At 42.2% G+C, this 25,050-nt stretch overlaps 1 long non-coding RNA gene across 1 annotated transcript in view; it reads right to left on the reverse strand.

Annotated features, from left to right (window-relative positions):
- The window catches only part of LOC132401629 (uncharacterized), a 78,521-nt gene extending 57,672 nt beyond the window's left edge, over positions 1-20,849 (reverse strand). The window contains exon 1 of the long non-coding RNA XR_009514644.1: positions 20,775-20,849. This is a non-coding gene — a long non-coding RNA (uncharacterized LOC132401629). The remainder of the gene's footprint in view (positions 1-20,774) is intronic.
- Between the last annotated feature and the right edge of the window lie 4,201 nt (positions 20,850-25,050).

Here is a 25,050-nt window from a genome sequence, read left to right on the forward strand (position 1 = left end):
CACTGGGACCATCCTACCAGCTTGGCTAACATCCCCAGGGCCAGTGCTGCTCCGGAAACATGTGAGGAGCAATAAATACTCCCCGCTGGTCGAGAGGGTTCACCTTCTACATGCGAACCCCCAGTATGCTTACGTGGTCTTACCTGATGGGCGGGAGGACACGGTCTCCGTCCGCGACCTGACGCCCGCAGGAGCAGCAGACCACTACCCCAAACACTCCACGGTAACTATGAACCCTGTACCCGAGGTGACACCACGCACACCGAGCCCTACACAGACTCCTCACAACACTCCTATACCGGGCGTCTCGCACGCACATATATCAGGCACACGCATGAGTGATCACTGACGCCTAGTGGGCTGACACCTCCAGTTAGGCCGGAACCAGTACAACCACCATCTCCGGTGCAATCACCACCGGCACCTGTGCAATCACAGCCGGCGCTACGTAGATCGCAGCGACAGATTTGACCACCTGATAGACTTAACCTGTAAATATACTTGTAAGAAACTTCGCCCCATGGGGACTCTCTTTTAAAACAAAGGGGGGGTGAATGCAGTGAACTACATATACCTGTCTGGACACGCCCCCCCCCCCCCCCCGCTGACTGCTCCTGTGGCTCCTCCCACAGACCCTGGTATAAAGGCGATTGAGGCCTGAGCCCTGCCCTCAGTCTCCAGGATGTAGCATGGTGGTCAATTGCTTTTTATTCTTTCTTCCAGTCAATAAAAGCCGATATCTCGCCTCACGTCTCAGAGAGTTATTGATGGTGCATCACCTCTATCAAGTCCCCCCTCAACCTTCTATGCTCCAAAGAATAAAGACCTAACTTGTTCAACCTTTCTCTGTAACTTAGGTGCTGAAATCCAGGTAACATTCTAGTAAATCTTCTCCGTACTCTCTCTATTTTGTTGACATCTTTCCTATAATTCGGTGACCAGATCTGTACACAATACTCCAAATTTGGCCTCACCGATGCCTTGTACAATTTTAACATTACATCCCAACTCCTATACTCAATGCTCCGATGTATAAAGGCCAGCATACCAAAAGCTTTCTTCACCACCCTATCCACATGAGATTCCACCTTTAGGGAACTGTGCACCATTATTCCTAGATCACTCTGTTCTACTGCATTCTTCAATGCCCTACCATTTACCATGTATGTCCTATTTTGATTATTCCTACCAAAATGTAGCACCTCACACTTATCAGCATTAAACACCATCTGCCATTTTTCAGCCCACTCTTCTCACTGGCCTAAATCTCTCTGCAAGCTTTGAAAACCTACTTTATTATCTACAATGCCACATATCTTGGTATCATCTGCATACGTACTAATCCAACTTACCATCCCATCATCCAGATCATTAATGTATATGACAAACAACATTGGACCCAGTACAGATCCCTGAGGCACACCGCTAGTCACCGGCCTCCAACCTGACAAACAGTTATCCATCACTACTCTCTGGCATCTCCCATCCAGCCACCGTTGGATCCATTTTACTACTTCAGTATTAATACCTAATGATTGAACGTTCCTAACTAACCTTCAGTGTGGAACCTTGTCAAAGGCTTTAATCATGGAGCCGTAGGATTGTACAACACAGAAACTGAACCCACCATGTCCATACCAAACTTTTTTCCCATTTCACTAATCCCAGTTGCCTGCATTAGGTCCATATCCTTCAATGCTTTGTTTATTTAAGAGTCGTAGAGTAAAACAGCATGGAAACAAACTCTTCTGCCTAAAACATCCTCCTGCTAGTTCTGCCCACAACTCTCCAAGTACCTAACCTATCTAAAAACCTCTTAAACGTAGTGTATATTTGATGTCTTTTGAACTTTGACTTTGATCCCACCACCTGCTCAGGCAACATGTTCCAGATATCAACCACTCTCTGTGTAAAAAAAACTCAGAACATGGGTAGGTATAGCACAAGAACACACCCTTTGTCCCCTGATGTCTGTATCATGCATGATAGCAAGTTTAAGCTGATCACTTCCACCAGCACCTGATTCATATCCTTCCCTTCATGCCTTTCTAAAAGCCTCTTGAACATGACTGTTGCATTTGTTTTCCCACACTCTCTGGTAGCTTTCACCTTCTGACATACAGCACTAAATCGATCTGAACTGAACTAAACTGAACATTCCTAGACTGTTTCAAAACCTCTGTAGTCTTGCTGTTTTATATTTTTGCCATTTGTGTGATTTATTCTTTTTTTTTGTAAGCTCGGTGTTTGATGCTTTCTTTGAACGGGTTCCATGCTGTTTCTTTGTTTTGTGGCTGTCTCACACAGAAGAATCTCAGGGTTGTATACTGCATACATACTTTGAAAATAAATATACTTTTTACTGTACAAAGTTGTATACTGCATACATACTTTGAAAATAAATATACTTTTTACTGTACAAACATCTTGCCCTGCACATGTCCTTTAAATTCTCCCCCACCTTTATTTGACTCTAATATTTGACTTTGCTACCCATGGGGAAAAGGTTTGATTATCTACATCTAGTTTATTAAAATAATCAACAAAAGCTCAAGAAATTCTGGATGGATATTTTTATGCAACAAGCTATTATCTGGGACACACAGCCAAAAGGTGATGAAAGCAAAATTAATAACAATTTGCTGTAATTGTTATATGGTTATATGTGTGCGGGTCAGTGGGATTAGGTGAGAGTAAGTGTTCGGCATGGACTAGTAATTGTTATATGGTTATATGTTATATGGTTAATAATTGTCAACATGAAATTAGGAAATGTTCAGTAGAGTGATGTTAAATACAAACGTGAGGAGCAGCTCCTCATATTCTGCCTAGATAGTCTACAACCTAATGGCAGGAGTGTTTAATTCTCTAACTTGCATCGACACCTTCCCTCTGTCCTGCTCCGCTCTCCTGATCTACCCATTTCCTCTGACACTCACCACAGACCTCATAACCCAGTGTCTTTTCCCTCCTCCACATGCTCCATCTTCCGATCAGTCATACAATCTCCTACCAATGGGACTCTTCCCCCCAGAGTTCCTATCTGCCCTCCTCACCACTCTACCTTAATTCTATGGTCTACCTTCCTCTCCTATAAGGTTCCACCATCTTTGTCACCAACACCTCTCAGCTCCCAGCTTCTGTTGAGCACCTCCACTCCACGGAAAGCAAAACCTCCTGGTGGCTGAATATTTTAATTCCCATCTCCATTCCAGATCCATCTTGTTCATTCATGGTCATCTTCCACGATGAGGTCATTCTCAGGTTAGAGGAGCAACACTTCATATTCTGTCTAGGTAGCCTCGAACATGATGGCATGAACATCAATTTCTTTGTCAGGTAATTTTTTCCTCTCCCCCTTTCCCTTTTATCTTTTCCCCATTCTTCCCCCTTACCTCTTCTCCTCACCCACTTATCATCTCCTCCAGGTCCCCTTCTCCTTCCCTTTCTCCAATATCCATTCTCCTCTTCTATTAGATTCTGCAGCCCTTTACTTTTCTGCTTATCATCTTCCAGCATCTTAGTTCGTCCCCGTCCCCACTCATCTGGCTTCACCTATCACCTTTTATCTTGTCCTCCTTCGCCTCCACCCACTTTTTTATCCTGTCATCTTCCCCTTTCCTTTCCAGTCCTGATGAAGGGCTTTGGCATGACTGTTCATTCCATTTCCATAGATGCTGCCTGACCTGCTAAGTTCCTCCAGCACTCTGTGTGTGTTTTTCTGTTGGTATATCCTCTTTCCCTTTCTTTATCTGTCTATTACCTCTCCCCAACCGGACCCATCTTTCACTTGCCACCTTTTTCCCTCAACTGTTTGTACAGGCTACCTTCCCTTGACTCTCTCAGTCCAGTTGACAGAGTCTCATCCCAAAACTTCTCTCCATATCCCCCCAAAAATCTGCCTGTTCCACTAAGTTCCTCCTAAATCTTTGCTCCAGATTTCAGCATTTACATTCTTTTATGTCTCTGATAGCCTCCATCCCTCAGTGAAAAGTGGGAAAATTTAAAATATCAATATTTTTAATCACTTCACAATTGACAGCTAAAGAGAGAGTCCTTCTCAAGTTCCTATCAGCCCTACATTGCCTGATGGAAAAAACAACGGCTGTGGAATTTGTCAACCAAGAGCATTTATTAAGGAACTCATAAAGGACGGATCACTTCTCGTTGAGTGGTGATTGATGACACCTTGCCTTGCTCTTTGTTGTCAAATGGATGGCTTCCTAGCCTGATCAAAGGCCAGGAAGGGAAACACGGATGGAATTAGCTCAAGGAAAATCCCTGTCACACAGTCTCTGCCTTTAGATCACACATATGCAAGTGGGGACACCTCCCCAGAGAACCACTAGCTAGCAAAAGTAATGAAAATAAATAAATTATCCTCACATCATTTGAGGATCATATTGTTACCAGATATCTTATATATTTCATATCTGCTAGTTTCAGGTCCATAATTAGAATGTGTAGGAATTCCCTTATTACTCACTTAAAATTCCAATTTTTATAAAAGTTCAAAGAGGCATCCTGGGTTGCCTTTTGTTCAGTGAAAGCTTCCTATGACTAAGCCATATGCTGTGGGTTCAAGTTCCTTGACCACAGATTTCATGCTGATATTAGCACTTACTATCTTCAGTACTACACTCTTTTGTCCAAGGGAGGCATTATTCACAGGATTCTTTCCTTGCTCATTCAGGAGCTAAAGGTATTGTGTTGTTAACTGATGACCAGCGACAAATTTTTCTGGTTCCCCTCTTCACAGCATTACCAAACTAGCCATTGACTGAATCATGATTTCTATAAAATGTCAACGATTTTCATATATACAACAGCAGAAATTCAGCCACCACAGCACCTCCCACCAAAACCTTAGCTGGCCTGGTGATCACGGAGAAGGATGCAAAAGGAACTAGAGTAACTGGGACTCATGCTTGCAATTAAAGGCTATGTGCCTGGTCAAATATCACACGTCATATTGTCAAAAGAAAGAAGTCAGTCTTTCGTTCTTGATTTTCTTCTAACTCTGAATGGGGAATTTGTAAGCCTTCTGGCAATTAACCCTTGGTTGACTTGAACATAGGCTCTTTAACATTGAGATTTTAAATCTTTAAATTGCATTTATTGTCATATGCACAAGAAATGTGAGCACAATGAAAATCTTGTTTCAGCAATGCCATAAGCATGAAGGTTTAGATAACACATATAATACAAACTATACATAAAATCATCATCATCATTATGTGGTATGTCGTAAGACACGGGCTATCATGGTCTCATAACCATGATTGTTTTTGGCAATTTTTTCTACCGAAGTGGTGTGCCATTGCTTTCTTCCAGGCACTGTCTTTACAAGATGGGTGACCCCAGCCATTATCAATACTCATCAGAAATTGTCCGCCTGGTTGCAGAACCAGAACTTGTGATATGCACCAGCTGCTCATACTACCATCCAGTACCTGCTCCCATGGCTTCACATGACCCTGATTGGTGGAGGAAGAGGGGCTAACTAAGTGCCCAAGGGTGTCCTGCAAGGCTAGCAAAGGGAAGAAGTGCCTTTCACCTCCTTTGGTAGAGATGTATCTCCACCCTGCCACCCAACATATTATTATAGCATAGAATTAAAAAGGACAGTTCAAAAGCAAGATCTCAGTGCAACAAATGCAAAGAAACAATAGAAAATAATCCATGGAATTGCAAGATGTAGTCTGTAGTGTTTCATAGATGAGGTGGAGTTAAAGTTCTGAGTTTGGCTCAAGAACTTTAAAGGGACCACTCACGAACAAGAGAAAATCTGCAGATGCTAGAAATCCAAGCAACACACACACAAAATGGATCCTCGATTTCCTTACTTACACACCTCAGTCAATTTGGATTGGCAACATCTCCTCCACTATCTCCATCAGCAGAGTTGCACAACTAGGCAGTGTGATTAGTCCCTTAATATATTCAATTTACGCTTATAACTGTGTGGCTAAGCACAGCTCGATTGCTGTATTCAAATTTGCTGTTGACACCACTGTCATTGGCCAAATCAAAGATGTTGACGAATCCGCAAATAGGAGCGTGACTGAAAATCCACTTGCACAAGGAGGCCAATGTTGAGGTCAACGTCTAGGAGTTTATTGATTAGTTTTGAAGAGATGGTGGTATTAAATGCTGAGCTGTAGTCAATAAAGAGCATCCTGATGTATTTATCTTTGCTGTCCAGATGTTCAGTTGTTATGAACCCCATAGCTGGGTTACTTACAAGCAAAGATAGAGGCGTCCATTGGAGTCTGGTGATACTATTTTAACAGTATTTATCAGTAAAAATACACAAAAATAATATCAATGCAAATATACAGATAACATACGTCATTAATACTAAACCTAAAAGTGTGGGTATAATAATAATCAATAAGAAATAAGATCTATCGTTGTCTAGGGGATAATGAATTGTCCGATGGAAATATAAAGTTCACTGCAGTTCACACAGGCTGCCATCATTTATTTGTCGCTATGTTGCGATAGTTGGGGAGAGAGAGAGAAAGAGAAAAACTTGCCGACTTTCCTTTATGATTTCGATCCGTCAGGTGTCTCGTTGTCGTGGCCGTTCAAGTGTGACCTCTCCTTTAGCTAAACTATTCTTCCGTGATGAGCCTGCCACCCAGGCAAGGGAGGACACATACGAGCTCCCACTGGCTTTCGCTATAAAACGCTGTCACTGGATTTCTAGCGTTTCTCCTGGTGTGTCTGAGGGGTGTTCCCTAGACCCATCTTTTATCCTCACTCACGGGGTCTCAGATGTCAATCAGGTTGGGATGATGCAATCCCTCAACCAGACCACTCTGGTTGTCCCCTGAGGGGTTTCAATGAATAGTACAGTACTCAATACACAATTCCTTCTCCAAGAGACAATGGCAGTAATCAGTGGTTCCGTTCCGCTTGTGTTAGGAGGTATTCCCCTACCTTGTGTATTCTGTGTTGTCTATGGCAACTGCCTTTGCTGTGATCCTGCGTCTCGCTCTCTCATTATGGACATGATGTATATCTCTCTCATTTCCTGGGTATGATGTGTATCTCTCTCATTTCCTGGGTCTCAGACCCGAAATAATAGCGATTTTGTGATTCTCAAAAAGGAGGGGGTGACTTTGTACCCTTCGGCCCCTCAGAGTTGCTCCACATTCGTAACAGTGGTATTAAATGCTGAGCTGTAGTCAATAAAGAGCATCTTGATGTATTTATCTTTGCTGTCCAGATGTTCCAGGGTTGAGTGAAGAGCCAATAAGATAGCTCTGCTGTGAACCTGTTAGGGTAAATGGAGTGGATCTAAGCCGCTTCTCAGGCAGAAGCTAATATGTTTCATCACCTCTCAAACTATTTCATCATTGTGGATATAAGCGCTACTGGACGACAGTCACTAAGGCAGGTCACCACGTTCTTTTTAGGGCACCAGTATATTTGAAGCCTGCCTGAAGTAATCAGACTGCCAAAATGAGAGGTTAAAGATCTGAGTGAACATTCCAGCCAGCTGATCAACACAGGTCCTTAGTACCCTGTCTGGGCTGGATGTTCACCATCCTGAAGTTTATTCACCAGTCCCAGAGGCTGAAATCATAGGATCATCAGGGGTTGTGGAGTTCCTGATAATTCCTTCATGTCTTGATGATCAAAGCAAGCATAGAAGGCACTGAGCTTATCTGGAAGTGAAGCCCTAATGTTGCCTATGTCTCTTGATTTTAAGTTTATAAGAGGTAATAGTATTAAAGCCCTGCCACAACTGTCTATCATCGATTTAAGTTTAGACCAGAATTGCCAGAGATTGTACTTGGACCACAGGGGCTTGAATGCCTCTGATCTGGCTCTCAGTAGATTGCTGATCTCATGGTTCACCTAGGACTTCTGATTGGGAAAGACTAAAAGATTTTGTGGGGACACAGTCACTTACAACTTGTGATGGTATGTACCCAACCGCACCAACGTCTGGGATTCTCCTGAGTATGGATAGCTGGCGTGGTCCCTTTAAAGGTTCTGACCCGCTTTGCTAAATGGTGCAAAGATTTGGATATTTGAAGAATATCAATCATCAGCTCAACCTTGCTTCAGTCTGCGATTGCGTTTAGGATTTCTGTCTCATTTTGATTCTTGTCTAACATCTAGTCAAGAAATATGTTCGCTTCTCAGTCTCAAAATCATATCTCGATTCTAGTCTTGGATACTCCAGCACTTGGTCCTCAACATCCTCGCCAGGCCTCTTGTTTTAATAAAGTTCAGAACAACCATAATGTATTCATTCAGACCACTGATGAATCCATGAACACGGCCCAGTCCATTGACTCGACGCAATCCCGTAGCCGTTCCTTTGCCTCCCACGGCCACCTCTTTGTTGTCCTAAACTCTGGAATTTTGTGCTTTAGAAGGTAGGATAAGGACAGCCAAGTGATCCAATTTACCAAAATGCAGTTTGGGCATTAAACAATAGGCATTTGTTGTCTTGTATAACAGTGGTTTCGTGTGTTGGGGCCTCTGGTGTTACAAGTTATATGATGAGGGTAACTGCCCAGAGTTTTCTGCAAACAAGCCTGGATTAAATACCTGACAATGATTTGAAATGTGGCGGGATGGACTATTTCTTGTTTGGAGATGCATCGTGAAGCATCTCGAGCGCTTGATTATAGTCGGCCGCTGGTGGTATGTAAACCAGTTGGGATTATGGCGAAGAATTACCTAGGTGAACAGAGCAGGCCGCTTTTGGTGTTACAGATCAGGGGAACATGAGTCCGATAAAACCGCCACATCAGAACACCTCTGAGAGTTGATCATGAAACACATATCTCCACCTTTTGCCTTTTCTAAATCAGTTCAGTTCATACAGAAAATCAACAAGCTGTTTCCAGCGTGCTGGGAGAGAGCCAAGCTTCACTCAGACATACAGAGAATACAGTACAGTCGGCCCTCCTTATCCACGGGTTCTGCACACGCGAATTGAACCCACCGCGGATCAGGAAAACCCGGAAGTTCTCTCTCCAGCATTTGTTGTTTGAGCATGTACAGACTTTTTTTTCTTGCATTATTCCCAAAACAATGCAGTATAACAACTATTTACATAGCATTTACATTGTATTAGGTATTATAAGTAATCTGGAGATGATTTAAAGTATATGGGATGATGTGCATAGGTTACTGCGGATAGAGAATCAAAAAAACGGAAGTTCTCTAAGTTGGAACAGGTACATCTGGTATTATTTAGCATCAGTTAGTCAAAAGTTTGTCTTAATATAGAGTATATAGTATATATTTTACCTTTCTATGCATATGAAACACTTAAACGTATGTATTTCAATAATTAAACCATTGCGTTGCTTAGTAATAATTGTAGCTTTCATCAGGGCAGGACCTTCACATGCTCCATTATTCTCACTTTATCCTTTAAAATTGTTCCGATCTTTGACCGACTGTAGCCTAACATTTTTCTAATGACCAATGGCGTTTCACCTCTTTCCAATCGCTTTCCACTTTATTTTCAATCGTGATCGTTTTCCATCAACAGAACAGAAAAACCGTTCTGACTTGAGCGTTCATATTTTTTGGTATCCATGGGGAGTCCTGGAACCAATCCTCTGCAGATAAGGAGGGCTGACTTTACAGCAGTCCCTCATTGTCTTTCAATATGGCTAAAGTACTTCTGCAGAGATCTTCAAGGCTGGTAAAGGTAAAACAATTTCTGCATTGTGGAATCAAGGCCCTGCTAGTACCAATTCATGGGAAAAATCATGAATGTTATCTCTCTGTCACAGTACTTCCATCCTGGCTGAAGTGTTACTAACTGGTTGAATCTACTGGTATCATTGAACTGACAGAGATAACATTCCTCTTGCACACCTGATAACATCCTAATAAAAGGGTTAGTGGAGATAAAGGTTTATCTCCAGTTGAAAGGGATGACTCAGACACTACCACAAAATTTCGTTCCAGCCTGCAAACCCTTCTGGAGAAATTATCTTGCAGCTAAATATGATTGCAATTGGTAACTCACTCCCAGGTACTGTATTTTTTAATATATCCCCCAAACACCTTGTTTAGATTTCATTATGTAACTCAGTCCCAGCCGTTATTCTGTACACTGTATAACCTCCTGAAACTCTTTAAATAGACCTCAATCTGTATCTCACTTCTTGGTCTCTGTTACTCTATATCTAAACCCTATCAAATTAATTCATTCAACCAATGAGTGGTAATAGGGGATTCGTTAGTTAGGGGGGAACGGACAGGAGGTTCTGTAGGTGAGAATGAGGTTCCTGGGTGCCAGGGTCTGGGATGTCTCGGATTGAGTCCTCAGCATTAAGTGAGAGAATGAATAGCTAGAAGTTGTGGTCCATGTAGATACCAATGACATCAGTAGGACAAGTGACAAGGTTCTGCACAGGGAGTTCGGGGAGTTAGGTGTTAAAGTGAAGTGAAGGTCTTTTAGGATTGTGGTCTCAGGATTGCTACGCGTGCCACATGCTACTGAGGCTAGAACTAGGAACTAGTTTAGGTTTTCCGGTGATGTCATCATCGAGAATGGCAGATTAAGTCACTAGCTCCTCCGGAAAAACGTGTATTAACCCATCAAATATAATATTTTTTGAAAAATATTTGAACTGAAAAGAGAGGCAAGAATTGGGAAAGGGAATGGAAATAAAAAAAAGCAACACTGCGGAGCCTGCAGCCGAGAGGAGTGCAAGCGAGCGGCTCTCCTACCCGACCGTGTGCTAGCGGGCCTCATTCAGATGAAGCGGTGAATATCTTTGAAATCCTGAAAGAAATACTGGAGGTCCAGAAAGATATAAAGCAGCAGCTCCGTGATATCAAGTCAGAGCTCACCAGCGTCAATCAAAAAATAGCAGCGGCAGAGACTCAAATTGAGAAGAAGATTGCATTCAAAAAGTGGAACGGATACTGAGTAAGACAATAAAAATATTACATCAGCAAGAAGGTAAACTGCTTCACCTGGAGGGAAGATCACGGCGGATAAATATCAGAACCTACAACGTTCCCGAAGGAGTGGAGGGCTCATCTATGATGGAGTTTGTCAGAAAGTTACTGCGGGACACACTGGATCTTCCCCCGGCGATGCAGCTGGTAGTCAAAAGAGCCCACTGTGCGCTGGTCCCGAAACCTACCCAGGATAGAAAGCCACGCTCAATAATAATTAAATTCCTTCGGTACAGCACCAAGGGGGAGATTCTACGAATGGCCTGGGGTAAGAAGAGAGTGTTTTTAGAGGAAAATTAATATATTTCAAACAAGATTACCCCCCCCCCCATGGTCCTCCAGGAACGCAAAGAATATTCTGAAGTAAAGTGAGTACAAAAGCAAAATAAGATTAGCTTTCAAACTCCGTACCCTGCTAAACCTCAAGTGTTTTATGACAACAGGACGCAGTTGTACCAGACAGTGGAAGAGGCAACTACAGACATGAAGGCCAGAGGGTTGCCTGTCACCATGATGAAAACAAGGGAAAGCCTGGCTGAGGAATTATCCTGCTCCGCTTGGTAAATAATGCGAGAATCGAGAAGGCAGGAGACGGGAGGAGGCCGAGAGAAATATATCAGGAAGAGACCGGGAGTTTCCCAAAGGCAGTCCTCACCCCCTCTCAGAAGAGCCATAACGTTCGGCTAACTTTAAAAATGTTGAGGAGCTAAACAGAAGCATATATATCTATATAGGAGGAGTACATAGGGAAATCTTTTCTGTGTAATAGATCTGTTCACTGACTTTTATGAATACTGCAATGGGGGCCCTCAACTCACAAGTAGGAGGGGTTATCCCCCACATCTAGACATTTCCTCTAACTCAACACAGAGTCATCTACTAGAGACCTGGAATCACACATTTGTTGCTGTTTTTGTTACTATTTGCATTTCTTGGTTCTTATTTGTTAAGAGTAGATCGATTAAGTTTTATTCAGATAAATACAGATGGCTAAGGACAAGGTAAAATTAATTTCTTTTAATGTCAATGGGATATTAAATCCAATCAAACATTAGAGAATTTTATCCAAAATGAAAAAAGAACAAGCCCATGTAGTATATTTACAGGAAACTCATTTAAGTGACAATGAGCATAAAAAACTAAATAGAATGGGCTTCACTAATCTGTTTTTCTCCTCAAGTAAATCAGGACATAGGAGAGGAGTTGCAATTCTTATCTCAAGTAAGCTAAATTTTGAAAAGTATTCAAAATGGGAGATAAAGAGGGCAGATATATTCTGGTAAGGGGGAATATAGACGCCAATTCAGTTAATCTATTGAATATATATACACCTCTGGAAAATGATATTGGTTTCTTTCAGAAAATTACTGATATTATGGTAACGAAGGTCTCCTGATGTGTGGGGGAGACTTAAATTTATAATTACAACCAAACTTAGACTTTTCTAATAGAAAAACCTATGAAACAAAATCTTTACATAAGGAAGTTAATACACTTTTTCAGAATGTTGGTTTAATTGATATATGGAGGGACCTTTTCCCTGACAGAAGGGATTACACTCATTATTCTGCTCCACATTCTGTATATACAAGAATAGATTATTTCATAACATTTAGAAAAGACAAAGACAAAATAAACACCTGTGAAATTGGGACAATAGATGTAAGTGACCATGCACCTATATATTTATCTGTTGATTTTGACCTACAACCAAAGAATACTATTTGGAAACTAAATTCAAGTCTACTCAATGATCCGTACTTTAAGGAACAAATTAAAAAAGAAACTTGTCTCTACTTAGAATTGAATGATAATGGAGAGGTTTCACCTCCCAGTTTATGGGATACTCTGAAGGCAGTCTTAAGAGGGAAAATTATAGTGGTATCTTCATGTAAGAAAAAAATAAGGAATAAAACATTAGAGGAATTACAAAATAGGCTGAAGGAACTAGAGAAAAAAACACAAATTGAATTTGGCACAGGATACATGAGGGGAAATTAAAAGAATCAGGAATGAAATAAATAATTTGGCTATGCAAGAAATCAGGAAAAACTTAATGTTTCTGAAACAGAGATATTATGAAAGTGGATTGAAATCTATGAAAATACTGGTGTGGTAACTGAAAAAATAAGTTAGCAGAAAATACAATTCATAGAATTAGGGACCCAAGAACGAAAATGATAAAAAATAAGCTAAGTGAAATTCAAGAAGCTTTTGAAGTGTTTTACAAAACTCTATATTCCAAGGTTCCAGGGGGAAGCATAACCCAAATTAACACCTTCTTGAGTTCTCTAGAGTTACCCACATTAAGCGAAGAACAAAATAGAACGATGACTGCTGACATAACTGAAGTTGAATTAAAAGCTGCAATTAATAGGCTTAATTTAAGCAAGTCACCAGGATCAGATGGGTATATGGCAAAGTGGTAAAAGGAATTTAAAAATGAGTTAATTCCTATTTTACTCCACACACTGAACTGGGCTCTAAAAAAGGCACAACTACCACCCAGTTGGAAGGAAGCGATAATCTCAGCTATACCGAAAGAAGGCAAGGATAAAATGGAATGCGGGTCATTTAGACCAATATCTGTTCTTAATGTAGATTATAGGTTATTTACCTCCATCATGGCCAAACGATTAGAGGAGTTTCTACCCAAACTGATACTTAACGATCAGATAGGTTTTATAGGACAACACAAGACACAAGACAATATTCAAAGGGACTTTACATTATGGATCATGTACTAAAAAATAAAATCAAAGCAATAGTGATAAGCGTGGATGCTGAAAAAGCATTTGATTTGGTTAATTGGAATTTTCTTTACAGAGTTTTACACAGATTTGGTTTCCAAGGCACAATTATTAAAACTATACAGACATTATATGACAATCCTATTGCTAGGATTAAAATCAATGGATATTTATCAAATAGTCTTACCCTCAAAAGGGGCACGAGACAGGGTTGTACATGATCACCACTACTCTTTGCGTTATATCTGGAACCATTAGCTCAATACATCAGACAAAATGAAGATATCAGGGGAATTACTATTAAAGGGACAGAGCATAAATTGGATTGTTATGCGGATGACATTTTGATCTATCTAGGGCAACCAACATACTCTTTACCTAAATTGATGCAACCCTTTGAACAATATAGTCAATTATCAGGATACAAGATCAACATAGGTAAAACCCAATTACTTTCATATTACTATAGCCCAAGAGAAATGGAAAGCCGATACCCCTGGGCATGGCACACAGAGTCTTTCAAATAATTGGGCATCATTATGTCAAAAGATTTGGCAAAATTATCAGGATGTAATTATCAGCCTTTATATAAAAAAAATAAGGAAGATGTGGCAAGATGGAACCTGATTCCTTTTTTCAGTCTCAGTTCAAGGATTGAGTCTATTAAAATGAATATCCTGCCCACACTATTATATCTCTTTCAGACCCTACCAATAGAGATTAATCAATATCAATTCAATGAATGGAACAAGATGCTATCAAGGTATAGGTTTCAAGGACAGGGTAAAAGGTCTAGAGTTCATCTCAAAACTTTGCAATTAGCAAAGGAAAAGGGGGGATGGGGCCCACCTTCTCTTAGAGATTATTATTTTGCAGCACAGTTGAGAGCTGTGATATGTCGGTTTATCCCATCATATGATGCTCAATGAGAAAACATTGAGGAGCGGGTACTTCCCATCCCCATACAAGCAATTTTGGCTGATAACAACCTACAAAGGTACATAAATACTATTGATAACCTGTGGGTGAAATTGACTCTTAAAATATGGAAAACTACAATAAAAGAATATAATCTAGAAGGAGATATTGCAATTCTTAAATGGTGTGCATATGACTTGGATTTTACACCAAATAAATTGGATAAAATAAAAAGAAACACTTAGAAAAACAAGATTTTTATCGGTATTTGCAGATGAGACAATATGTTAATAAGATGCTTAAAAATGTAACCAAGGCAAGAACCTGCTTGATAGAACTATTTAGAAAAGCATATAATTCAGATAACGGTAGTAATGTGGCGACCCACTTCCTAGTGCACTCGAACCGGCTCACAAATAGCCAGCGCGCCGGCACAAAGGCCAGTCCCAAAAGGGCGCCAGGTCTGCTTCACCAACAAAGGGAAAAGCCTGCATGGGATTGTGAGTATGTGCCCCCTACAGCATCCGTGCCTGGGGAGGGTGGGATCAGGGAGGCTTTAAAGCAAGGTTGTGAAGTTCGAATAAAATCTTTCTTTAACTGCAGTTTACCGACTCCGTGTTGTTATTTTAGCGCTGCGTGTAGCACACCACTACAATTGGTGACCCTGACGGTCCAAACGATTTTTGGACCAGAGATGAACGACGCCGCATCTGTTCATGTGGTTTCATTGAAACTGCCAAGCTTCTGGATGCTGCGACCTTACCTATGGCTCCAACAAGCAGAAGCCCAATTCCACGTTCGGCAGATAACCTCAGAGGACACACGTTACTACTACGTGGTGAGCTCCCTCGACCAGGACACAGCGGCCCAGGTTGAGGAGTTTGTACAGTCTCCCACAGCAGACGGCAAGTACACGGAATTCAAAGCCCTGCTCATAAGGACTTTCGGACTCTCACGGCACGAGCAGGCTACCAGTTTACTGCACCTGGATGGCTTGGGAGACAGACCTCCATCGGCTTTAATGAATGAGATGTTGTCTCTGGCCGGCGGACACAAACCCTGCCTCATGTTTGAGCAGGCATTCCTGGAGCAGCTGCCCGAGGACATACGCCTGATGCTGTCCGACGCAGATTTCAGCGACCCCCAGAAGGTGGCAGCCCGGGCGGACTTGCTGTGGAATGCCAAAAAGGAGAGTGGGGCGTCCATCACACAGATCACCAGGCCACGCTCCCAGCAGCAAACCAGACCAGGCTCGGCCACGGAGCCCACTAACCCCAGAGGCAGGGGTGAGGAGACCAACGAACAATGGTGCTTCTACCACCAGCGGTGAGGCGCAGAAGCCCGCCGCTGTAGCCCGCCCTTCAAGTTCCTGGGGAACGCCAGGGCCAGCCGCCGCTGATGGCTACGGCAGCTGGCCATTGGGATAGCCTCCTGTATGTGTGGGACAAGAGGTCGGGGCGCCATTTTTTGGTCGACACCGGTGTCGAGATCAGCGTCTTACCTCTGACAATTTACGACACCCGCAACAGGGCATCGGGGTGGCAAGAAGAAGAACCCGTAGCAGTCCTGGGCAGACTACATGAGAGGCTCGGTGACCTGGCTCCCATACCCACCTCACAGCATGGGCAGAACCCAACCTGCATACCCCAAGACCTGCAGAACTGTAAGTTTGTGTTTGTTCGAAGAGGCGGGCATCAGCCACCGCTGCAACGGCCCTATGAGGGGCCGTTTACAGTGCTCAGGAACAACGGGTCCATGTTCGTGCTGGACATTGGGGGGAGAGAGGAGGTTTTCACGGTGGACCAACTCAAACCGGCCCATGTTGACTTGGCGCAACCGGTCGAGTTTCCGGCACCGCAGTGCAGAGGCCGACCTCCCAAACAGGGTCCAGCCCAGACTGTGAACATTGGGGGTTGTATCGCTGGTTCTGGGGGGGGGTGGGTTATGTTGCGACCCACTCGAACTGGCTCACAAATAGCTAGCGCGCTGGCACAAAGGCCAGTCCCAAAAGGGCGCCAGGTTTCCTTCACCAACAAAGGGAAAAGCCTGCGGGGGATTGTGAGTACGTGCCCCTACAGCATCTGTGCCCAGGGGGGGTGGGATCCGGGATGCTTTAAAGCCAGGCTGTGAAGTTCGAATAAAATCTTTCTTTAACTGCAGTTTACCGACTCCGTGTCATATTTTAGCGCTGTGTGTAGCACACCACTACAGTAAAATCATTTCAAGCATGTATAAGGAGTTGTCAAATATTAAAACACATTTGACTTCATACATTAAAACAAAATGGGAGAAGGAGGAAGGGATAATCATATCTGAGGAAGAATGGACAACAGTATGGAGATATCAATGGAAGCGTGCCAGTTCACAGAAATGGAGGGAGTTTGGATGGAAACACTTGATAAGATATTTTATTACACCCTCTCAGAAATCCCATTATGATAATAACCTCCCTGTTTGCTGCTGAAATTGTGGAAATCAAAATGCAAATCATTATCATACTTTTTGGGACTGCCCTGTTCACAAAAACTATTGGAGGGGGATACACAAGACATCTTTAAATGTGAAATACCGTTAGAGAGTAAGACCATATATTTTGGATATATACCTCAAGAATGGTTAAAAAGAGATAAATATTTAATGAATATACTGTTGGTGGCTAGTAAAAAGTCTCTTACTAGGAAATGGTTATCACAGAAGAGCCCAACTTTAAATGCACGGATGGAAATTACAATGGACATTCTACAAAATGGAGAAGATAACAACATCTGTTAATCATAAGCTGGAACAATTTGATTCATACTGGGAAAAATGGTTTAACTACATAATGCCTGCTTTTATTCTCACAAATCAATGAATCTGTTGTAAAAAAAAAAGATCACTCCCTACTTGTACATAGTTCTTACCTTTTGCTTGATTTTTCTTTCCACTCTTTTCTATAAAAGTATACCTCAGATAAATACTTTGTGGAGATTTGTGGTATATATGATCGTATGATATATATGTACAATGTCTGAAATATATCTTATGGAAATGTTTGATGATGAACTTCAATTAATTTTTTTTAAAAAGATGATTATATAGCTTAACTTGGAGCTAAGGAGTTAGTGTAGGAGGGAGGGCATTAGATTTCTGGATCATTGCACTCTCTTCCAGGGAAGGTGGGACCTGTGCAGAAGGGACTGTTTGCACCTGAACTGGAGGAGGACTAATATCCTAGTGGGAAGGTTTGTTAATGCTGCATGATGGGGTTTAAATTAGAGTTGCAGGGGGATGGGAACCAGAGTGCCAGAACAGTTTGTGGGGGTAGATGTTTCTAAGACCTCAGACAAAGTTAGAAATCAAAAGGTGGAGCATGGTGCAACTAGTGCAAAAAGTTTTGTAGATACTGTGGATAATAGTGCTGAAGATGAGGTATCTGGTTTACAAACAGAGGCAAAGTGTAGTGAGGAGAGGCTGTTGATAGGGTAAAATTGCAGTCAACAGGATGAGTTGCAATGTAAAAGGCAGACAAAATCAAAATTAGTGAATACAGGACTGAAGATGTTGTATCCAAATGAGTGCAATATACTGAATAAGGTAGATGAACTTGCAGCACAGTTGCAGATTGGAAAGGAAGGTATGATGCAGGCATCACTGAATCATGGTTGAAAGATTATAGATGTGAGCTTGATGTCCAAGGATACACATTGTATTGAAAAGGTAGGCAGGAAGGCAGAGGGGGTGGCGTTGCTCTGTTGGTAAAAGATGAAATCAAACCATTAGAAAGAAAAGACATATGATTGAAAGGTGTTGAATTATTGTAGACAGAGCTGAGGAAATGCAAGGGTAAAAAGACTCTGATGGGAGGTGCATACAGACTCCAAAACAGTAAAGATGTGGCCTACAAATTACAAGGGGAGATAGAAAAAACATGTCAAATAGGCACTATTACAATAGTCATGGGGGACTTCAATAAGCAAGTAGATTGGAAAAATTAGATTGGTGTTGGAATCCAGGAGGGGAATTTCTAGAGTGCCTACAAGATGGCTTTTTAGAGCAGCTCATAATTGATCCCACTAGGTGATCAGCTATTCTGGATGGAGTGCTGTGTATTAAACCAGAATTGATCAGAGAGCTTAAGGTAAAAGAACCCTCAGGGGAAGTGATATAATATGATAGAATTCACCCTGAAATTTGAGAAGGAGAAGTTGAAGTCTGATGTATCAGTATTACAGAAGAGTAAATGGAATTACAGAGGCATGAGAGAGAAGTTGGCCAGAATTGATTGGAATAGAACACTGTCATGGATGACAGCAGAGCAGCAATGACTGGAATTTCTAGATGCATTTCAAAAAGTAAAGGATATATACATCCCAGGAGGAAGAAGTATTCTAAAGGAAAAACAACATAACTGTGGATAACAAGAGAAGGCAAAACCAACATAAATGCCAAAGATAGGGCATATAATACAGAAAAAAAATTAGTAGAAGCTTTTAAAAACCAACAGAAGGCAACTAGAAAAATTCATTAAGAAGTTAAAGATAGAATACGTAAGTAAGCTTGCCAATAATATTAAAGAGGATACCAAAAGTTTCTTCAGATACATAGAGTGTAAAAGAGAGGTGAGAGTGGATATCGGACTGCTGGCAAACAATGCTGGAGAGATAATAATGGGGGACAATGAAATAGCAGACGAACTGAATAAGTATTTTGCATCAATCTTCACTTCACTGTGGATGACATTAGCAGTATGGTAGAAATCAGGTGACAGGGGTTATGAAGTGTGTGAAGTTACCATAACTAGAGAAAAGGTTCTTGGGAAACTGAAAGATCTGAAGGTAGGTAAGTCACCTGGACCAGATGGTGTACACACCAAAGTTCTGAAAAAAGGTGGCTGAAGAGATTGTGGAGGCATTAGTAATGATCTTTCAAGAATCACTAGATTCTGGAATGGTTCCAGAAGACTGGAAAATTGCAAATGTCACTCCATTCTTCAGGAAGGGAGAAAAACAGAAGAAAGGAAATTATACACCAGTTAGCCTGACTATATGGGTTGGGAAGACATTGGAGTCAATCTTTAAGGTTGAGATCTCAGAGTTCTTGGAGTCACATGATAAAATAGGCCACAGTCAACCGGGTTTCTTCAAGGGAAAATCTTGCCTGACAAATCTGTTGGAATTCTTTGAAGAAATATCAAGTAGGATAGTCAAAGGAGAATCAGTTGTGCACTTGGATTTTCAGAAGGCCTTTGATAAGGTGCCACATATGAGGCTGCTTAACAAGCTACAACCCCAAGGTATTACAGGAAAGATTCTAGAATGCATAAAGCAGTGGCTGATTGGCAAGAGGCAAAGAGTGGGAATAAAGGTTGCCTTTTCTGGCTGGCTGCTGGTGACTAGTGGTGTTCCACAGGGGTCTGTGTTAGGACCGATTCTTTTTACCTTACATGTCAGTGATTCGGATGATGGAATTGATGGCTTTGTTGCAAAGTTTGCAGATGATATGAAGATAGGTGGATAAGGCTGTACTTTTGAGGAAGTAGAGTGGTCACAGAAGGACTTAGATTAGGAGAATGGGCAAAGAAATGGCAGATGGAATACAGTGTCCGGAACTATATGGCCGTGCACTTCAATAGAAGAAATTAAAGGGTTGACTATTTTCTAAATAGAGAGAAAGTACATAAAAACTGAGGTGCAAAAGAACTTGGAATTCCCTGAAGGTTAATTTGCAGATTGAGTCTGTAGTGAGGAAGTCAAATGCAACGTTAGTGTCACGTTCTCCTTCGGGTGTAACGAACGCCGAATTTAACGTCCGGATAAACCACAGCCAATGCAAACCAGATCGCAGTAAGATTAACCATTTACTGTTCACTCTTCACATTAACATATGGTGAAAACTGTTGATAAAACAATACAAGATTGATACAGTATTTGTTCCTTCCTTAATATCACATTTCAAGTGTAAATACTTGCAAAGGTGACTATAACTACATTACACTAAGGTGCAGTATACAGGGAGAGTTTACCTGCTCCATTGACTACTTTAAATACACTTCCACGCAAACTATCCGCGACTCTTTAGCTAACGAAAGCATAAACATTATCTACCGTCGTTACTTCTAACAGGATCGGCATTAACATCTTAGTTCAATATATCGATTATCTATTAACTTACAGCGTTGCTCTCACTGTGATTTCTCATGCCTGCAAACTAACTTCTGCTCAGGTGAGCCTCGTGGAAAGCCCCCACCCTCGCGCTGATTTCAAACCGGTGTTTTCCCACAAGACGCGGCGAAACCGGATGTGACGTCATCGCATGCCGATATATTTTACATGCAATGAATATACTTTAAACACTCCTAATTCTAACTAGAAAATACTATTGAATGAATTACTAAGCGAAAATATTATAAACTAAATAACTGTCGTAAAGACAGCACAGTTAGCATTCATTTCAAAAGGATTAGAATATGAAAGGATGTAATATTGAGACTTTATAAAGCACTGGTGAGGCCTCATGGAGTACTGTGAGCAGTTTTTGGCCCCTTATCTTAGAAATGATCTGAAACTAGAGAGTGTTCAAAGGGGTTTCACAAAAATGATTCCTGAATTGAATGGCTTGTCATATGAAGAGAATTTGATTGGCTCTGGGCCATATACAGCAGCTATTGTCGTAACGGTCATTGTCAGAGTGGACTGAAGCAGAGTAGGATGTCTTTGGCTCAATCAGGCTTCGGCAAGAACAGGAAGAGGCAAGGTTGAATGGGTCATGACTGCGCAAGCACGTGAAGGTAGGCCTCTGAGATCAGCGGGGGAATTTAAAAAGCGAGCAGAGGCTGAGTACGAGCTTCACTCCAAGTGAGGTAAGGCCAGGTAAGCTCCTTTAATTAATCTAATTAGCTTAGGAGTAGGTAATGGAGGCAGCAGTTAGGGCAGTTGAGTGCTCCGTTTGCAGTATGTGGGAAGTCAGGGCAAGCACAGCTGTCCCTGATGACTACACCTGCAAAAGGTGCATCCAGCTGCAGCTCCTGACAAACCGTGTTAGGGAACTGGAGCTGGAGCTGGATGAGCTTCGGATCATTTGGCAGGCAGAGGCAGAAATAGACAGGAGTTTCAGGGAGATAGTCATCCCTAGGAGTCAGGAGACAGGTAGTTGGGTGACTGTCAGGAGAGGGAAGGGGAATAGACAGGAAGAGCAGAGCACCTCTGTGGCCATTCCCAGCAACAATAAGTATATCGTTTTGGATACTGTTGGTGGGGACGAGTCATACCAGGGACAAGTTGCAGTGGTTGCGCCTCTGGCACCGAGACTGGACCCTCGGCTCAGAAGGGAAGGAGGGAGAAGAGGAGAGCAGTAGTGATAGGGGATTTGATAGTTAGGGGGACAGGTAGGAGGTTCTGTGGAAGAGATCGAGAATCCCAGGTGGTCTGTTGCCTCCCCGGTGCCAGGGTCCGCGATATCTCAGATTGAGTTCTCAGTATTCTCAAGAGGGAGGGTGAGCAGCTAGATGTCGTGGTCCATGTAGGGAGCTAGGTGCCAAGTTAAAGGACGGGACCTCAAGGATAGCAATCTCAGCATTGCTACCAGTGCCACGTGCAGGTGGGTTTAGAAATAGTAAGATAGTGCAGATCAACACGTGGCTGAAGACATGGTGCAGGAGGGAGGGCTTCAGATTTATAGATAATTGGGCAGTTTTCCAGGGAAGGTGGGACCTGTTCCGGCAGGACAGTTTACATCTGAACTGGAGGGGGACAAATATTCTTGCAGGTAGGTTTGCTAGAGAGGCTCCAGTGGATTTAAACTAGATACGAGGGGGGAGGGGAACCAGAGTGTAGGAACAGATGTGTGGGAGAAGGAAGAAAAAGAAGAAAGTAAAGTTCGTTGCACCGTGAGAGATAAACAGAGAGGAAGAGGTGGAGAATTTCGTAAATGCATTTATTTTAATGCTTGGAGCATTGTAAGAAAGGTGGATGAGGTTAGAGCATGGATTAATACCTGGAAATATGATGTTGCAGCTATTAGTGAAACATGGTTGCAGGAGGGGTGTGATTAGCAACTAAATATTCCTGAATTTCATTGCTTCAGGTGTGATAGAATCCGAGAGACAAGAGGGGGAGGTGTTGCATTGCTTGTCAGAGAAAATATTACAGTGGTGCTCTGGCAGGATAGATTAGAGGGTTCGTCTAGGGAGGCTATTTGGGTGGAATTGAGGAATAGGAATGGTGTAGTAACACTTATAGGGGTGTATTACAGACCACCTAATGGGGAGCGAGAACTGGAGGAGCAAATTTGCAAGGAGATAGCAGGTATTTGTGATTGTGGGAGATTTTAATTTTCCACACATAAACTGGGAAGCCCATACTGTAAAAGGGATGGATGGTTTGGAGTTTGAAAAATGTGTGCAGGATAGTTTTTTTGCAGCAATACATAGAGGTACTGACTAGAGAAGGGGCAGCGTTGGATCTTCTGTTAGGGAATGAGATAGGTCAGGTGACGAAGGTATGTGTTGGGGAGCACTTCAGGTCCATTGATCACAATAACATTAGTTTCAATATAATTATGGAGAAGGATAGCATTGGACCCAGGGTTGAGATTTTTGATTGGAGAAAGGCTAACTTTGAGGAGATGTGAAAGGATTTAGAATGACTGGATTGGGACAATTTGTTTTATGGGAAGGATGTAATAGAGAAATGGAGGTCATTTAAAGGTGAAATTTTGAGGGTACAGAATCTTTATGTTCCTGTTAGGTTGAAAGGAAAGGTTTAAAGTTTGAGAGAGCCATGGTTTACCAAGGGATATTGGTAACTTGGTTAGGAAAAAGAAAGATATCGACAATAAATATAGGCAGCATGGAGTAAATGAGGTGCTCGAGGAATATAAAGAATGTAAGAAGAATCTTAAGAAAGAAATTAGAAAAGCTAAAAGAAGAAATGAGGATGCTTTGGCAAGGAAGGTGAAAATATATCCGAAGGGTTTCTACAGTTATATTAATAGCAAAAGGATAGTGAGGGATAGAATTGGTCCCTTGGAGAATCAGCAATGTGTAGAGCCGAAAGAGATAGGGGAGATTTTGAACAATTTCTTTTCTTCGGTATTCACCGAGGAGAAGGATATTGAATTGTGTAAGGTAAGGGAAACGTAGGGAAGTTATGGAAACTATGACAATTAAAGAGGAGGAAGTACTGGTGCTTTTAAGGAATATAAAAGTGGATATATCTCCAGGTCCTGACAGGATATTCGCTACGACCTTGAGTGAAGTTAGTGTAGAAATAGCAGGGGCTCTGACAGAAATATTTCAAATGTCATTTAGAAACGGAGATGGTGCCAGAGGATTGATGTATTGCTCATGTGGTTCCATTGTTCAAAAAGGGTTCTAAGAGTAAACCTAGGCCTGTCAGTTTGACGTCAGTGGTGGGTAAATTAATGGAAAGTATTCTTAGAGATGGTATATATAATTATCTGGATTGACAGGGTCATATAAGGAATAGTCAGCATGGATTTGTATATGGAAAGTCATGTTTGACAAATCTTATTGAATTTTTTGAAGAGGTTACGAGGAAAGTTGACGAGGGTAAAGCAGTGGATGTTGTCTATATGGACTTCAGTAAGGCCTTTGACAAGGTTCCACACGGAAGGTTAGTTAGGAAGGTTCAATCGTTAGGTATTAATTTTGAAGTAGTAAAATGGATTCAACAATGGCTGGATGGGAGATGCCAGAGAGTAGTGGTGGATAACAGACTCTCCCAGCTACCTGGACTATTCCTCTTCTCACCCTGTCTCTTGCAAAAATGACATCCCCTTCTCACAATTCCTCCGTCTCCTCCGCATCTGCTCTCAGGATGAGGCTTTTCATTCCAGGTTGAAGGAGATGTCTTCCTTTTTTAAACAAAGGGGCTTCCCTTCTTCCACCATCAACTCTGTTCTCAAACGCATCTCTCCCATTTCCCTCACATCTGCCCTCACCCCATCTGCCCACCATCCCACTCGGGATAGGGTTCCCCTTGACCTCACCTACCCCACCAGCCTCTGGATCCAACGTATAATTCTCCGTAACTTCCGCCACCTCCAACTGGATCCCACTACCAAGCACATCTTTCCCTCCCCCACCTTTCTGCTTTCCACAGGGATCGCTCCCTACTCGACTCCCTTGTCCATTCATCCCCCCCCCCCATCCCTTCCCACCAATCTCCCTCCTGGCATTTATCCTTGCAAGCGGAACAAGTGCTACACCTGCCCTTACACTTCCTCCCTCACCACCATTCAGGGCCCCAGACAGTCCTTCCAGGTGAGGCAACACTTCACCTGTGAGTCGGCTGATGTGGTATACTGCATCCGGTGCTCCTGGTGTGGCCTTTTATATATTGGTGAGACCTGACCTTTTTTTTTCTTTCTCTGCCCATCACTCTGCCTGTTCTCCAGGCCAAGCAGTATCTATGGAAAAGAGTACAGT

This window comes from Hypanus sabinus, chromosome 11 (genome assembly GCF_030144855.1).
Source record: "Hypanus sabinus isolate sHypSab1 chromosome 11, sHypSab1.hap1, whole genome shotgun sequence".
Taxonomy (NCBI): Eukaryota; Metazoa; Chordata; class Chondrichthyes; order Myliobatiformes; family Dasyatidae; genus Hypanus; species Hypanus sabinus.